We start from the raw sequence: 17,886 nt of genomic DNA on the forward strand, positions 1-17,886 counted from the left end.
AAGAGACGGGTTGGCCTACAACGTCACAAAAATTATGCACATGGAAGTGGCTAGAAGCGTTGCTATGATTCTGAACGGTCAGATAGCTAGCAACAACGGCACGAGGCGTTGTGGTGACAAGAGGCCCTGTGGGGAATCGTACGTGGATTGTTTCAGCTCATTGTTTCTTGTTATTGATACCATGTCTTGTTATGAGGTGTTTTGACAGATTTTAAAAGATATCATGTAGATGTAAGCCCAAGGAAGAATTGCATTGTTATTGATTACTGCATTGTTGGGTTTAGCGCTTGCAAGAATTTCACTGTACTTATGTATGTGACATTAGAACTTGAAGACCCCAGGAAGACCTCATCTTTCAAGCTGAAGCACATGATGCTTCTCTCCCTCTCTCTAAACACACATTTCTCTCCTACTGTTTGACCCCAAAATGTTTACTTGAGAAGCCACGAAGTAAACAAAATAGGAAACATTAGGCCAATTCACTCAGGAGAATTTTTTTGTTGTTGTTGTCCTTAATACATCCGTATCCATTTCATCATGTCGTCTTCCTTGCTGTCGTTTTTGGTTAAGATTAGATGACAGTGTGGATAGTTTTCTCAGGCAGAAAGCTTTGACCCTCCAGTGTTCTCAGTATGTACAGATCATAGATAGTGCTGCCAGCCCAAAACAATCCAGCCCAGAGTCATCCCTACTCACAGCCTTGAATGTTCAACAGGCATTGAAGCAGGCAAAGGTAGTATGTGTGTGTGTGTGTGTGTGTGTGTGTGTGTGTGTGTGTGTGTGTGTGTGTGTGTGTGTGCGTGTGTGCGTGTGTGTGTGTGTGTGTGTGTGAGAGAGAGACAGACAGATACAGACAGACAGACTATAGTGATTGATAGGTTACCTTGGTTGGTCCCCAGCCCCCTCAGCAGGGCCTCATATGGAAATACAGCCCGCGGGTCCTCAGAGCCACAACCTTTGAACCCTGACTCCTCCCACTCAGACAAAGACAGGCTGAAGGCAGGAGTTGATCCTTGCTCTGTCACTGGCAACACCCTCACAGGTCACTGCAGCCAAACACACACCTAAGAGAGACAAAGTTTTACTCAACATCCAATCATTTTGACTTGTTGCAAAAATACTTGTAACACTGCCAGGAGCGATACAACAGCAGCAATTACTCAAATGTAAACTAGTTCAGCCCCTCTTCAGTAGAATACATTAGATCTAGGAACTAGTTATCCCTCTCTAGAACTAGCCTAGTTCAATGATTAAATAGTCTCCAGCCTTAGTCCTGGAGAGATACAGGGTGTTAAGAATTTTCTTCCAGACCAGAATTATTACAACTTCACAAATCAACTTATCAGCAATAGTGTATTAGTTGATTCAGATGTGTTAATGTTGGGCTGGAACAAAATAAGCACTATCCAGGGCCAGGGTTGGTGGGGAATACTGGATTAGTAGAGAAAAGACTTCAGTCCAGAAGGGACAGATTAGGGTTCAGGTGTGTGGACTCTAGCCAATCAATAATATGAATTGATCAATTACGTGCCTGGGAGAAACAAACCACAACCCTTGACACACAGTCATGCAATGCCACTTAATCATATATCTGGCCTTGGTTAGTTTAAATATCTGGCATCCTGAGTGACATCACTTGATTTCAAATGTCCCAATTGCAGAATAGACTATACAAGAGGCTACAACCAGATAGAGCAATATAGAGCTGGCACTGTAGTATTGCGGTAAACTAGCTATACAGTTATAGCCATAAATACACCGTAAAAAAAATTATTGTAGGCCTAGTTTGCAAACGAGTGAAAAACTCCTGAAACAAACGAAATAAGTGACCCCATGAAATCTCAGCGTCTCACTGGCTAACGTTTGGCGTCCTCAGTATTTCAGGGCGCTCCAAACTCCAACTTTTTCCTCCTAAAATAAGTTGTTCCTGTTTCGCCCAAGAACTGGGGGAAGGGAATACTACAGCTCTCTCACACAGCCCCGGCCAGCGCAAACAAAGTCGGCCCCGAGAGGGGGGCTCTCACGGCTGTTGCCACTCGCCACAACCCTGCTTGTCCAAATCAGCGCCCACAGACAGACAATACTTAAAAAGGGGAAACATTTTAAGCTTTGTCTAATAGAAAAATATAGCCACTCCCACGACAAGCAGTGTTACAATTTCAACTTCAGTACAGTAACAATGTAGAATGTTATCGTCACCGAATTCACTTGATCTCAATACCACGTAGGATAGGTTCTCTGTGTGGATAGCCTAATAGGGTAGGCTACTAAGGATAGGCTAGGCTATACGTTTGTTAGGCCTATAGTGGACCTACAATAGCCTACGCCTTTTTCAAGCAAATATACATTGTGTTGTATATTGCTTGCGCCGAATTGTATTGAAGAATGTGGCACATGCATGCTGCACCGTAGGCTATTTTCATTTTCGAGAGGCAAGATTGGTACTCCAGTAAAGCGTAAAAAAACATATTCCTCCGCGCGTAATATCATATCCTGTCAACGTTGTGTGGAATAATCCTCTATAATCACAAGAAAAAAAATCACCGTTGATGAGAAGAAACGATCTTTTCTTGTCAGACCGGGTACGCTGGGTTTTGTGGCCATCCTTCGGGGACAGAGGTAGGTAGAGCGGATACTGGACTGAGATGTCCCCGGGAGGAGGACCCCCGTGTAGCCTTGCCAGGAGGTGAGCGGCCACAGCGACACTTTCCCCGAAAACTCACCTGGAATAACTCATCGGGTTTGCTTCGCTTAGTAGGCTACGTTCTATAGCCGAATTGTAGCGATGAAATAGCTACATTATTCGACCAACGTTATAAACAGAAATGTCTCCCCCCCTTCGCCGTAGCTTCCAGCGGTCCTACTACATTATATCCATAACCAAGATTTCCTGCTGTCTCCCCCGCCCGTTCCAGCGTGTTGGTTTAGTCCGAATTCTATGTAGCAATTCTAGGTCAGGTCTATGTGCCAGTGAGAAAATGTAACTTTCGGAGACGGGGACAAGAAATGCCGTCTCAAGACAGAATACGGGCAAGTAGGCTGTTGAAAATTAGAATATTCAACTGGTTTGACGTGAAACCCATTAAACGGTGTGTACGTGGGCTACACAGATATTATACCATTACCTGCACAATAAAACACACAGCATTCACCGCAGACTGTATGTAGCCTTTTGAGTCTATCCTCATTAAGAATCTACTTCAACCAAACTCCCTTGTCTCCCCTCTTTCTCCTCCTTTTCTGCAATGTCTTTTCATTTGAATCCTACACTAGGTTGAATCCTACTCACAGAATCCTACACACAGTTCAATGTGTCTACATTTTGTAGAAACATTGATTCAATTATTAACGTGTTAAAAAGTCTGACACAGAGAGGGAAGGTGATATTAAGAAAAGAGTGACTTATAAAATATGCCTATACCAAAAGAGTGACTTCTAGGATATGCATATATGAAAAGAGTGACTTATAAGATGTGTTTATACCAAAAGAGTGAAGAAGATAAGTGTACATTTCTCCATAATACATAGCCTGCACACAGACACACACACACACACACACCAACAAGATGTCATAGTTTCCCTTCTAAATGTTACATTTTATGGATGAATGACACACACATACACTCAACTGTGCACAAACACACCAATTGATTCAAACCCCAGTTGTTATAATTAAACATTTGGATTATATTTTAAATGTACTGTATCTTGATTAAATATTGAAGAGCACCAATCTCAGATTGCTTGTGCTTAATGTTTCTCTTCTCCTATGAGGCCCCTGACAGCCCCCTGCCCCCTCTCTTTCTTAGTGTGTGTGTGTGGGTTCTGATGGACCAGATGATGATTGTTGTGCAGAAAAGTGAGGTAATAATACTTGCATTTTTTACCCATGAGGCTATGGCAGAGATTATTCCTGAATGACTATCTCCACTTAATTATCATCCTGTGTGTGCATAACATAGTACTTGTCACATGCAAGACAAACCCTTTTCACATAATACCATTGCAATAACATTGCATCAACCTAACCACATCCACCAAACCATTCAACAGCCGTTGTACTGTGAGAGTGACAGGGGAGAGTTGTCCTAATACCCATTATTCTCTACCAGCAATCTGACACAGAGAGCGAGAAGAAAATCCCACAATATAAAAAGTGGGACAATGCTTTTGTTCATCTGAAGTGCTTTTACTGATTGGAACGATTACAATTTATGCTTTGGTTCATTTAACCTATTAAATTTGTATGAAATCAAATAACAAATTTGACAGATCAATGTGATTTTTTAAAATTCAATGACTGCTTCTAAATCGCTTTCACCACCTCAAGGCATGCACATTGAATAGCAGTGGGGGCAATGTAGCAGCAACAGCCTATTAGAAGAGTTGGAGGCGTGGCTTTCAGTTTGTTCTTTTTGCCCAATCATGAGAGTGAATGTCATTCCAATTAATGTGGTCTATTGTAGTCATTATTCAAGCTAATTTTGTACACTGTCAGCATCTGTAAGGATACAAGTGCATGTGATATTAAAGAGCCCATAAGGTTTCTATGTTAAAGGAATACTTCCCCAGAGTCAGGTGAACTCATGGATACCATTTTTATGTCTCTTTGTCCAGTATGAAGGAAGTTTCATGAGCCAATGCTAACTATTATTAGCACAATGAGTAGAAGTCTATGGGTATCTGCTAGCATGCTAACAGATAACCATAGACTTCCAGTCATTGCGCTAGGGATAGTTAGCAAACTGCACGCAGGGACATAAAAATGGTATCCACGAGTTCATCTGACTGGGAAACTAGATAAAGGGCTTCACTGCCAAAATCCCGAAGTATCCCTTTAAGGTAGTCAATGCTTGGTTACCATAGTGTGGCTACTAAATGTGAAAGTCTTGTGAAAAGAATATGTTTGGAAACATTATTTCAAGTTATTTAATTAACCAACTCAATTTCTTGATTTACAGGGAATGTATTTAATTGCTTGTAACTCAATTGAAGACATTTTGTTAGATCATTCCAAATTTAAAAGTGATTTTGGAACAAGATTTTTTTTAAACTGGGTTGTATTTATATGAAATATCAGTTCGTATTAGTTATTTATTAGGTTTAATCAAAGAGGAAAAGTAAGTTGAGTGTTGAAAGAAATAGGTTGCACCTTGAAATATAGGTTTGGTAATCATCAAACAAAACATTTGGCATTGAATCATATATTTGGTTTCAACAAATATGGTATTTTTCAATTGAGAAAACCTAGCTAACTCATTTACTTGTAAACAGTTGAAGTAATTTTTTACCGTGCATGCTTTTAGAGGAGGAATAGTAAACAACAGAGCTGAGAGAAATGCCAGGGGACTTCAGAACTCCACAACAGCTCATAGGACACAGCTGATGAAATGATTGAAGCAGCCTGTTGATAGTGCTATAAAATAATCCACAAAAAATAACACAGAGACGGGAGTAGTCTCCAGATACTTTACTGTCATCTGGAGTGTTCTGATGAGTGGATGAGTGAAGAGGGTATCTGTACAGGAGAACACAGACTGCAGGACAGGGGTCGTGTCTTGTGTCAGGGTTGGGTTTCTTTGTCATGAACACAGAAATGATGTCATATAAGAGAGGGAAGAGCCGAGTGAAACACGGAAGTCAGAAAATAATCCAGAGATATTCTGTGTTTAACTGACATTCTCAGATTCACTCGCTGTCCTTTTACACACAGATACAGACAAGTGAACAACAGAAGCTAAATAAATAAATATATAAACTTGAATAACAGAAGCTCCCCTGGGTTCTTAGACTAGCCCTGCATATTTGTGACTTTTGACTGAGGCCATGGTTCTATTAGACATGTTGGTGCATGTTAGTGCCGATCTGTGACAGAGCATAAAACTGTATACAGATCTCTCTCTTTCTCCCCCTCTGGTTTTACACTGAGTGTACAAAACATTAGGAACAATTGCTCTTTCCATGACATAGACTGACCAGGTGAATCCAGCGGAAAGCTATGATCACTTATTGATGCCACTTGTTAAATCCACTTCAATCAGTATAGATGATGGGGAGGAGACAAGATAAATAAGGATGTTTAAGCCTTGAGACAATTGAGACATAGATTGTGTATGAGTGCCATTCAGAGAGTGAATGGCCAATACATAATATGTAAGTTCCTTTGAACAAGGTGTGGTAGTAGGTGCCAGGCACATAGGGTTGTGTCAAGAACTGCAACGCTGCTGGGTTTTTCATGCTCAACATTTTCCCATGTGTATCAAGAATGGTCCACCACCCAAAGGACATCCAGCCAACTTGACACAACTGTAGGAAGCATTGGAGTCAACATGGGCCAGCATCCCTGTGGAACGCTTTCGACACCTTTTAGAGTCCATGCTCCAAAGAATTGAGGCTATTCTGAGGGCAAAAGAGTGGGGTGCAACTCAATATTAGGAAGGTGTTCTTAATGTTTTGTGCACTCAGTATAAGCCTAGACTGTGTTTGTGTGATAAGTCCACTGTTTATTAACAGCAGACTGGCAGTATTCCCAGACTAGGATGCATTAGACATGCACATTAGCAGAGCTTTCCAGGCCGCTGTTCTGACTCTCCAGCGTTCCCACTCTGGCTGCTTCATTGGCTGATAAGTTGGAACACACTGAGGAAACAGGACAACAAGCTCCACCTCCTGTCCTAAACTCAAACAAAATATGTATCATATATTTTGATTTGGGCCTACGTACATAAAAATTGGTGGAATACTTTGGTGATTCCTTGACTGGTTCAGTGTGTGTGTATTTGTTGGTGAAGGTGTACGTTCATGAGTGTTGTGGTCTGTTATATATGTGTCTGATCAGTCTTTGTCTCGGTCTGACCATCTGTATTTGTGTGTGTGTGTGTGTGTTTAAGCAGGACACCAACATTGAGTCTTATCACATTACCATCTGCATTATTTAAGGCTTTAGTAAATTCTGCTATGCAGGGAGACATGCTGTAGACACACTGACAGGGAAAGGGGGGGGGGAAGAGAGAAGGAGAGAGAGAAATCTTCTTATTAAGGACCTATAGAGAACAGTACTCACGCTGCTGCTCTCCAAGACCAGATGAGGCCATACTAATCGATGACCTATTCAGGCCCCAGCCTGCCCAGTGAGGGGTCTTCAAGGATCCGCCATACATGATGGGAAGAGGCGGTACCCGGTCCTTGCACTGCTGTTCCTAAAAGGAGCTCGGTTGGCTACTCCACACACATGAAAAGGGGCTTTATTGTCAAAGTAGAGGGACTTTTCCTCACCAACCAACACAATGACTCTCATTTCAATGCCCCTTCAATACAGAAAGACACAATAGACATAACAGGCCCAAAACACCTCATCTTTGCTAACAGAAACCCATCTATAGCCATGCCTGTATCCTCAGACTTGTCCCTGCTGTTGATGTTTTGGTTCTGGAGGTATTGGATTTGTTTATTGAGTTCATTAGCGTATTCTGCAGTGGTGAGAGCAGCCTCACTCAACAGGGTTATCAAAATACTGAGACAGTGAGCTCACTCACACACCGATGAGGTCACACAATGGAGCTCCGCTGTCAGACCAATCATCAGGCAGCCATTATCATGGTTTGCAGTGTTGCTATGAGTAACAGTCAAGCAACACTACAGAGATCCTCACTGATGGTTAATACAGAATCTTCTATTCTATTTTATAGTTTTCCTGGATTCTACAAGCACTAGGCCTATAAGAMCCACTAGATTCTGTTTTATTGACCTTTCTCCCTTCTTTCTTTCTCCCACTGTTGAAATTGAATCCATTTCACTGTTATGTGTCTCTTCAAACTGAAAATACTCATAGCACTTTTTCACCAACAGTCACATGAATTGAAATGGATTTTATTCCTTTGCTCTCATTTATAGTATCTCTCCATCCTGCTTTCCTTCCCCATCCCTCTCTTTGTTGAGTCTCTCCCAGCAGTCTTTTTTGTCTGTTCTGTTCCCCTCTGCAGGTACAGTGCCTTCAGAAAGTATTCATACCCCTTGACTTATTCCACATTTTGTTGTATTACAGCCCAAATTGAAAATGTATCGTTTTTCTCACCGATCTACATACAATAAATACCCCATAATGAAAAGTGAAAACTTATTTTTTGAAATTGTTGCACATTTATTAAAAATGAAGTACAGAAATATTGAATTTACATAAGTATTCACACCCCTGAGTCAATACTTTGTAGAAGCACCTTTGGCAGCGATTACAGCTGTCTTTCTGGGCAAGTCTCTAAGAGCTTTCCACACCTGGATTGTGCAACGTTTGCCCATTATTCTATTCAAAATTCTTCAAGCTCTGTTAAATTTTCAGGTCTTGACATAGATTGTCAAGAAGATTTAAGTCAAAACTGTAACTCGGCCACTCCAGAACATTCACTGTCTTCTTGGTAAGCAACTCCGGTGTAGATTTGGCCTTTTTAGGTTATTGTCCTGTTGAAAGGTGAATTAATCTCCCAGTGTCTGGTGGAAGCAGACTGAACCAGGTTTTCCTCTAGGATTTGACCTGTGTTTAGCTCCATTCCATTTATTTTTGTATCCTGAAAAACTCCCCAGTCCTTAACAATTGGGTTAGGGTAGCCTGGTGGTTAGAGCGTTGGACTACTAACTGAAAGGTTGCAAGATCGAATACCCGAGCTGACAAGGTAAAAATCTGTCGTTCTGCCCCTGAACAAGGCAGGGGCCACTGTTCCTAGGCCGTCATTGAAAATAAGAATTTGTTTTTAACCGACTTGCCTAGTTAAATAAAGGTAAAATTAAAAAAATACAAATAGATGATGCGTCAGAGTGGTACTCAGTAATGTGTTGTATTGGATTTGCCCCAAACATAACACTTTGTATTCAGAACAAAAAGTTAACTGCTTTGCCACATTTTTTGCAGTATAATTTTAGTGCCTTATTGCAAACAGAATGCATGTTTTGGAATATCTTTTATCTGTACAGGCTTCCTCCTTTTCACTCTGTTAGTTAGGTTAGTATTGTGGAGTAACTACAATGTTGTTGATCCATCGTCAGTTTTCTCCTTTCACAGCCATTCAACTCTGTAACGGTTTTAAAGTGGCCTCATGGTGAAATCTCCTTCTTCTCCGGCAACTGAGTTAGGAAAGACGCCTGTATCTTTGTAGTGACTGGGTGTATTAGTACACCATCCAAAGTGTAATTAACAACTTCACCATGCTCAAATGGATATTCAATGTCTGCTTTTTTATTTTTAGCCATCCTACCAATAAGTGCCCTTCTTTGCGAGGCATTGGAAAACCTCATGGGTCTTTGTGGTTGAATCTGTGTTTGAAATTCACTGCTCGACTGAGGACCTTTTATCTATATGTGTGGGCTACAGAGATGATGTAGTCATTCAAAAATCATGTAAAACACTATTATTGCACACAGAGTGAGTCCATGCAACTTATTATGTTACATGTTTAGCAAATGTTTACTCCTGAACTTATTTAGGGTTGTCATAACAAAGGGGTTGAATACTAATTGACTCAAGACATTTCAGCTATTCATTTTTAATTCATTTGTAAAAAAAAAAATATATATATACAAAAAAAACATAATTACACTTTGACATTATGGGGTATTGTAGGTAGGACAGTGATCAAAAAATCTAAATGTAATCAATTTTAAATTCAGGCTGTAACAACAAAATGTGGAAAAGCCATACTAACACACAGTTATATTAACAGTGTTGCACTTTTCATGTAGCCTCATTTTGGCCACCTAATAGCCTAATCACCGATCAAGCAACATTATGGACTAAAAGTTAAATTTCATTTTTATTTACACCTTATTTTACCAGGTAAGGTGACTGAGAACACATTCTCGTTTACAGCAACGACCTGAGGAATAATTACAAGTGAGAGGAGGGGAGATGAATGAGCCAATTGGAAGCTGGGGATGATTAGGTGGCCATGATGGTTGAAGGTCAGATTGGGAATTTAACCAGGACACCGGGGTTAACACCGCTACTCTTAGTGTCATGGCATCTTTAGTGACCACAGAGAGTCAGGACACCGTTTAACGTCCCGTCTGAAAGACGGCACTCTACACAACAGGAGGTTGGTGGTACCTTAATTGGTGAGGACGGGCCCGTGGTAATGGCTGAGGCGGAATGAGTTGAATGTTATCAAACACATGGTTTCCATGTGTTTGATGCCATTCAATTTGCTCCGGCCATTATTATGAGCTGTCCTCCCCTCAGCAGCCTGTTGTGCCCTACACAGTGCAATGTGCCCTACACAGTGCAATGTCCCCACTGCCCTGGGCCATTGGGATATATATCTTTTTTAGACCAGAGGAAAGAGTGTCTCCTACTGGCCTTCCAATACCACTTCCAGCAGCACCTGGTCTTCCATCCAGGGACCGACCTTGCTTAGCTTCAGAGGCAAGTCTGCATTTAGGATGCAGGTTGGTATGCTGCTAGCTGTTGCTGCAGGATTATTTTGCTGCGACAATACTGGTCAAATTAAGATCCGACACATCTGTAGCAGAGGCAGCCCCCAGAGATGTGAGCCACCGCCCACCTGTGTTTCAGCATTACACTAACTGGCCTGTTAATGACTAATCAGGGAGGGAGTGTTGAGAACAGTGTTTCCCAACTCTGGTCCTCCAGTACCCCCAACAGCACACAGTTGTAGCCCCGGACAAAAACACCTGATTCAACGCGTCAAGGGCTTGATGATTAGTTGACAAGTAGAATTAGGTGTGCCTGTCCGGGGCCACATCAAAAATATGTACTGTTGGGAGCACTTGAGGACCGGAGTTGGGAAACGCTGGTTTAGAACAGTTATTAACGAGCTGGATTTATGATTGAACAGGGCTATAATATTTATACCATAAGAGGGCTCGAACACTGTGAGACTGCTGGTAGACAACCGATAAAGATAGAGAGAACTTGGTAGTTACAGTGTTACAGTGAGTGACTGTGCTGGTAGACATAGTTAGCTGTGCCGCAACTGAATATCATCTAATTGAATGTAATTTAAAACACCCAGAGTATGTATTGATCTCCCCTCGACTTCTCTCTCTCTCTCTCTCTCTTCTCTCTATGAATGTTTATAGAGGAAGCGATGGATGCAGACATTCCACAACCCCCCCACTATCTTGTTGCCATGGGAACCAAAGCAGAAGGGAGACAGGTTCATATCGTCCTCCCTCAGGTCTCCAGTCGCTCTTTCTCGCTCTCTCTCTTATTTCCCCTCACTCTTTCCTCTATTCTCTCTTTTCCCTCCCTCCCTCTCTCGCTCTCTCTTTCCTCCCTTTCTCTCTCCTTCCCTCCCCTCTATCCTATATTCTCTCTATTTCTCTCTCTCTCTCTCTCTCTCTCCTGTCTCTTATACACATCTAGATGTGTATAAGAGACAGCTCTCTCTCTCCCCCCCCCCCCATCTCTCCCCCTCTCTTTCTCCTGTCAGAGCTGGCTGCTCCTGTGTGGGCCACTGATACTCTCTGATTAAAGGAAGTTATAATTTGATTTTCTCAACAGGCGCCATTTAATAGAGCAGTTTAACTAAAGATGTGCCATCCCTAGGGCTTAGAGAAAGAGAGGGAACGAGAGAGAATGAAAGAGAGAGAGCTTTCGAGTCATATACTAATCCCAAACATTGAGCAGTCACCCACCACCAAACTCCCTCACTCTCTCTCTCTCTCTAATTCTGTTTGCCTCTTTCACTGTCTCTTTCTCACTCTCCCTCCACTTTAATCTCTCCATTCCTCTCTCTCTCTCTCTCTCTCATCCCTCCCTCCTTCAGTGAGGCAGACAGCCTGTATTACTGGCCCATTTGTGATAATAACGTTTAATTATACTCTCTCTGCTAACATCAGCTCCATCTCTCCGCTTCTTTTTCCCTGCTCACTCACTCACACACTCACTCCGTCTGTGCTGCCTGGGCCTAATGCCTCTGCCTCCCCCTTTCCCTCCTATCCCTCCCCCAGTCTCTCCCTCCTCCTCCTTCACCCTCCTCCTCCTTCACCCTCCTCCTCCTTCTCTCCTTCCATCTGTTCAGACCCATTTAGTTGGATAAGCATCTTGAGACAGACAGAGGGTTTCTGCTCTCTTTCAGAGGGAAGCAGGGAGAAGCAGGGAGAGGATATGGAGACTGGCATTGCTGCTGCCCACTCTGGAATACCAAACAGGGCCCAGGCATCTTAATATGCAGTGTGGGGCAGAGCTGGAGATCAAAGGGAGCGACAGAGAGAGAGAGAGAGAGAGGCGTGTGTGTGTATGCGTGTCATCTCTCACCTCCTCAACTAAATCTCCTCTCCTCCTCTCGCTCTACCTTGCTCTCCTCCCCTTCCCTCTATCCCCTCTTAACTGAGTGTATGTGTGAGTGTGTGTGTGTGTTTGTATACACACAGACAGATGTGTGTGTACCTGTCTGCCTAAGCCACTATTCTATCAGCCAATTGAAATCATCAGCTGTGGTGGCTGAAGCAGTGGAGACAGACTAAATGAAAAGGTATTGGATGTGAAATATGAATCATTAGACTAAAGCCAGTACAGGGTTGGAGAGGGGGAGGGAGGGTCTGTGAGAGAGATAAGAAATGGAAGAGAAAGAGAAGGGAAGAATGAGAGAGCAGATAATGAAAGATGAACGCCATGCTTCTCAGAGTGGTGGAATTTGAAAACCCTCTAGATGAAATTATTTATCCCTGTCAGTAGAGAGAGAGAGAGGGAGAATACAAAAAAGGAAAGGGAAAAAGAGGAAAGAATGAAATGAGGGCCTCTCGCACTCTTTGATGCCAGTCCAATATTTCTGTGTGTGTGTGTTTGTATGCATATGGTGTGCGAGATTGTATGTATGTTTGTTTGTGTGTGTTTGGGGTATGTGTGTGTTTTGGTGGTGTTTGTTGTGTGTGTGTGTGTGTGTGTGTGTGTGTGTGTGTGTGTGTGTTGTGTTTGGGGGTGTAGCCACACAGCCCTGGTGCACAGGTGTCAACCTCAAAGCTGTTCTGTTGAGAAGAAAGAGGGTAGAATAAGAGGAAGAGAGTGATTAAACGAGTCCTGCTATTTTTTTGATTCTTCTCTGATTTACAGTGAGATGAAGAGCAGAGAGAACAGACTGCCTACGCAGCCCTGTACACTCTACCTTTCTCAGTCTCAATGGAGACAACACACACACAGCACCTACACTCTCTCATACACTCCTCTGTCTAAATTAAATACACACTAACACACACAAACACACATAGATGTGCACATACACAGAAACACAAAAACTCACAACTGATTTGTTTTCAGCTTCTACAGAGCATTCCTTTACATGTATCCACTGCCTAAGCTCTCTCTCTCTCTCTCTACCTTCTCCCTCTCAGCTATTCTCCTTCCACCACCTCTCCGTCTCTCGTTCTAGTACTGCTATTCTTGCCCTAGGACACAAACACACACACATTCTCAATACACACCCACCTGAATAGACTACTGAGCTTATAACACACAAACACACACACTCCCTCCTCATTAGCCCTGATTCCCCCTGAGTGACATCTTTAACAAAAGGATGCAGCGCTGCCGCCATGGCAACCATGCCTCCTCCATCTCTATGCAGCACCTCAGAGTGTTTAGAGGACACCATAAGTGATCTCCCTCTCTATATCTGTGTGTGTGTTGTTGAGAGAAAGGGGGGGGGGTCCAAAGAGATCAGCTGCACACCGCCCACACACACAGTCACACACACTCCCCCAAATCTGAGGAGTGAGACTAAGAATAGACCACCATGGAAGTGTTGTCTTTTCGGCTTCTGCCTCCTCTCCTTTTCCTCCTCCCTTCCTTCTTCCATTCCTGCAGTCATCATTTGTGGTGTGTTGTAAGTAAGTCACCCAATTCATTTTAGATTATATCTCCTTCCCTGAGTTTAGCCCAGCAATAGCGCTCCTTCCTGGGCATGATGTCCCTCATGCAGCCCTGGTCCTGGATTTCCCAATTGGGGAAAAAGCGGGACTGTTGTGAGCTACTGCCTGCATGTGCATCATTAGTGTGTGTCTGCTGCTTTAGACAGGTTTGGTGCTGAGGGACAGCTTACACAACTCTGTGCATATAGGTAGACTGTAATGGAAAACTAATCTTGCTTCCACCAATCCCTTGTAATTACATTAAAACACTGTGAAATACAAACCCCTCCCCTCATTCATTCATCCATCCATTCATTGTGTACTGTAATATTAAATACAGAACTTGTCACCGAGCTGCCTGTAACTTACTGGTAACCCCTTTTCAGTTTAGGCTGCATTCAACAGTAACAGATACCGTGTCTTCAGAAAGTATTCACACCACTTAACTTTTCCCACATTTACTGTGTTACAAATTACAATCAAAATGGATTAGTCTTTTTTTTAACGATCTACACAAAATACTATGTCAAAGTAGAAGAAAAATTATAACATTTGTAAAACGTTTATGAAAATTAAAACACATATCTTGATTATATAAGTATTCAACCCCCTGAGTCAATATATACATGTTAGAATCACCTTTGGCAGTCTTTTTAGGTAAGTCTCTAAGAGCTTTGCACACCTGGATTGTACAATATTTGGCCATAATTTTTTTTTACTCTTCAAGCTCTGTCAAGTTGGTTGTTGATCGTTGCTAGACAGCCATTGTCAAGTCTTGCCATAGATTTTCAAGCTGATTTACAGTACCAGTCAAAAGTTTGGACACACCTAGTCATTCCAGGGTTTTTCTTTATTTTCACTATTTTCTACATTGTAGAATAATAGTGAAGACATCAACACTATGAAATAACACATATGGAATCATGTAGTAAACAAAAAAGTGTTATACAAATTCAAATATATTTTAGATTCTTCAAGTAGCCACCCTTTCCCTTGACAGATCTGCACACTCTTGGCATTATCTCAACCAGCTTCATGAGGTAGTCACCTGGAATGCATTTCAATTAACAGGTGTGCCTTGTTAAAAGTTCATTTGTGGAATTTCTTTCATTCTTAATGTGTTTGAGCCAATCAGTTGGGTTGTGACAAGGTAGGGGGGTATACAGAAGATAGCCCTATTTGGTAAAAGACCAAGTCCAAATTATGGCAAGAACAGCTCAAATAAGCAAAGAGAAACGACAGTCCCTCATTACTTTAGGACAAGAAGGTCAGTCAATCTGGAAAGTTTCTTTAAGTGCTGTCGCAAAAACCATCAGCGCTATGATGAAACTGGCTCCCATGAGGACCGCCACAGGAAAGGAAGACCCAGAGTTACCTCTGCTGCAGAGGATAAGTTCATTAGAGTTAACTGCCTCAGAACTGGCAGCCCAAATAAATTCTTCAGAGTTCAAGTAACAGACACATCTCAACATCAAGTGTTCAGAGGAGACCGCGTGAAGCAGGCCTTCTTGGTCAAATTTCGGCAAAGGAACCACTACTAAAGGACACTAATAAGAAGAGACTTGCTTGGGCCAAGAAACACGAGCAATGGACATTAGACCGGTGGAAATCTGTCCTTTGGTGTGATGAGTCCAAATTTGAGATTTTTGGTTCCAACAGCCATGTCTTTGTGAGACGCAGAGTAGGTGAACGGATGATCTCCACATGTGTGGTTCCCACCGTGAAGCATTGAGGAGGTGTGATGGTGTGGGGTGCTTTGCTGGTGACACTGTCTGTGATTTATTTAGAATTCAAGGCACACTTGACCAGCATGGCTACCACAGCATTCTGCAGCAATATGCCATCCCATCTGGTTTGGGCTTAGTGGAACTATCATTTGTTTTTCAACAGGACAATGACCCAACACACCTCCAGGCTCTGTAAGGCTATTTGACAAAAAAAGAAGGTGATGGAGTGCTGCATCAGATGACCGGACCTCCACAATCACCTGACCTCAACCCAATTGAGATGGTTTGGGATGAGTTGGACCGCAGAGWGAAGGAAAAGCAGCCAACAAGTGCTCAGCATATGTAGGAACTCCTTCAAGACTGTTGGAAAAGCATTCCAGGTGAAGCTGGTTGAGAGAGTGTGCAAAGCTGTCATCAAGGCGAAGGGTGGCAACTTTGAAGAACCTCAAATATAAAATATATTTAGATTTGTTTAACACTTTTTTGGTTACTACATGAATCCATATGTGTTATTTCATATTTTTGATATCTTCACTATTACTCTATAATGTAGAAAATACCCCCCAAAAACTCCTTAGTCTTTGCCAATGATGAGTATATCCATAACATGATGCAGCCACCACCATGCTTGAAAATATAAAGAGTGGTACTCGGTGATGTGTTGGATTTGCCCCAAACAAAACACTTTGTATTCAGGACATTTCTTTGCCACATTATTTGCAATATTACTTTAGTGCCTTATTGCAAACAGGATGCATATTTTCATATAACAACCATTAAACTCTGTTTTAAAATCACCATTGGCATCATGGTGAAATCCCTGATCAGTTTCCTTCCTCCCCGTAAACGGAGTTAGGAAAGACACCTGTATCTTTGTAGGGACTGGGTGTATTGATACACCATCCAAAATGTAATTAATAACTTCACCATGCTCAAAGGAATATTCAAAGTCTGCTTTTTTCCTATCTACCAATAGGTGCCCTTCTTTGCAAGCCATTGGAAAACCTCCCTGGTCTGTGCTTGATATTCACTACACGGATGAGGGACCTTGTATGTGTGTTTAATTGTATGTGTGGGGTACAGAGATGGGGTAATCATTCAAAAAGCATGTTGACCACTATTATTGTACACAGAGCTTTACATTTTTTTTAAATAATTTGTAAAAATGTCAAACAAAATTCCACTTTTATATTATGGGTTATTGTGTGTAGATCTGTGGCACAAAATCTAAATTTTATCCATTTTAAATTCCGGCTGTAACACAATAAATGTGGAAAAAGTCAAGGGCTGTGAACTTTCTGAAGGCATTGTACATATTTTATGTATCCATGCATGCTGAACACACACACACATGTCAGTACATGCAGAATAAAGTGTGTGTGTGTGTGTGTGTGTGTGTGTGTGTGGTATTGTCCTGCTCTCCGTCTGGCTCCTCTGTTTCTGTGCTGTCTGAGGCCTCCTCTTCTCCATGAATACTAATGTGCTTCAAACCCCTGAGATCACCCCTCCTCCCTCCATCCATCCCTACCTCCTGCTCTTCCCTCCCTCTCTCCATTCCTTCCTTTCCATCTTTCCCTCCTCTTTCCCTCCTTCCCCACTCACTCTATTGCTCCTTTCCCCTTCTGTGCATTCAAACCCCTGAGATTACACCTCCTCCCTCCCTCCATCCATCCCTACCTCCTGCTCTTCCCTCCCTCTCTCCATTCCTTCCTTTACATCTTTCCCTCCCCCCTTCCTCTTACTCCATCACCCTTCCTCTATCAGTCCTCCCCTCTCCTTTCATCCATTCACCTATGTTCTCTTACACCTCTCTCAGAGCTGAGTCTCCTGAATACAGCTTCCACACCAACTTACAGATGTAAAGGTAGGTGTAGGTGTGTGTGTGATTACTGTTTCCTCTCTACCAGCCCCTCCAGTGAACCATCCAGCACCCCAGTCGTATACACACCTTTACCCAAACACGTTTCCACATCCACAACATTATTCAGTTATTAACTTATAATTACACATCCTTTTTTTAAAGAGTCTTTTAAAACCACAAGTGCAATAAATGAAAAGGGAACAGGGGTTTCTGGTTCTTGTAGAGTAGAAACAGACTGCTGACTGGACATTCTGGAACTTTACTGCTTTTCCACACGAAAAAGATTCAGTCTGGAAATAAAACCTCTGTGACTGCCAACAGGAGCCTCTATTTTGTGTGTGTGTGTGTGCGTGCCTGAACACAAAATGTTCCTTATAGAAAGAGAGCGAGAGGGGAGGAAAAGAGGAAAGAAGAGCAGAGGGGAGTGGATTAGTGAAGACTCCA

At 42.3% G+C, this 17,886-nt stretch overlaps 2 protein-coding genes across 6 annotated transcripts in view; one reads left to right on the top strand and one right to left on the bottom strand.

Annotated features, from left to right (window-relative positions):
- The window catches only part of LOC111959806 (potassium voltage-gated channel subfamily E member 2), a 367,483-nt gene that overhangs the window by 154,802 nt on the left and 194,795 nt on the right, over positions 1–17,886 (top strand). The gene's annotated exons all lie outside the window — the stretch shown is intronic.
- LOC111959437 (B-cell CLL/lymphoma 9 protein) overlaps positions 1–17,886 on the bottom strand; it is a 61,462-nt gene that overhangs the window by 31,752 nt on the left and 11,824 nt on the right. For 2 of the 5 annotated variants that reach the window (XR_002876678.2, XM_023980978.2), the window contains exons 1-2: positions 2,545–2,890; positions 884–1,064 (exon numbers count right to left, since the gene is read on the bottom strand). The gene's annotated coding sequence lies outside the window, so the exon portion shown is untranslated. Of the gene's footprint in view, positions 1–883; positions 1,065–1,853; positions 2,130–2,544; positions 2,891–17,886 lie in introns of those variants that run through there. The other 3 variants (XM_070437533.1, XM_023980979.2, XM_023980980.2) reach the window with 3 other exon arrangements.

The sequence above is a fragment of the Salvelinus sp. IW2-2015 genome, linkage group LG36 (assembly GCF_002910315.2).
Source record: "Salvelinus sp. IW2-2015 linkage group LG36, ASM291031v2, whole genome shotgun sequence".
Lineage (NCBI taxonomy): Eukaryota > Metazoa > Chordata > Actinopteri > Salmoniformes > Salmonidae > Salvelinus > Salvelinus sp. IW2-2015.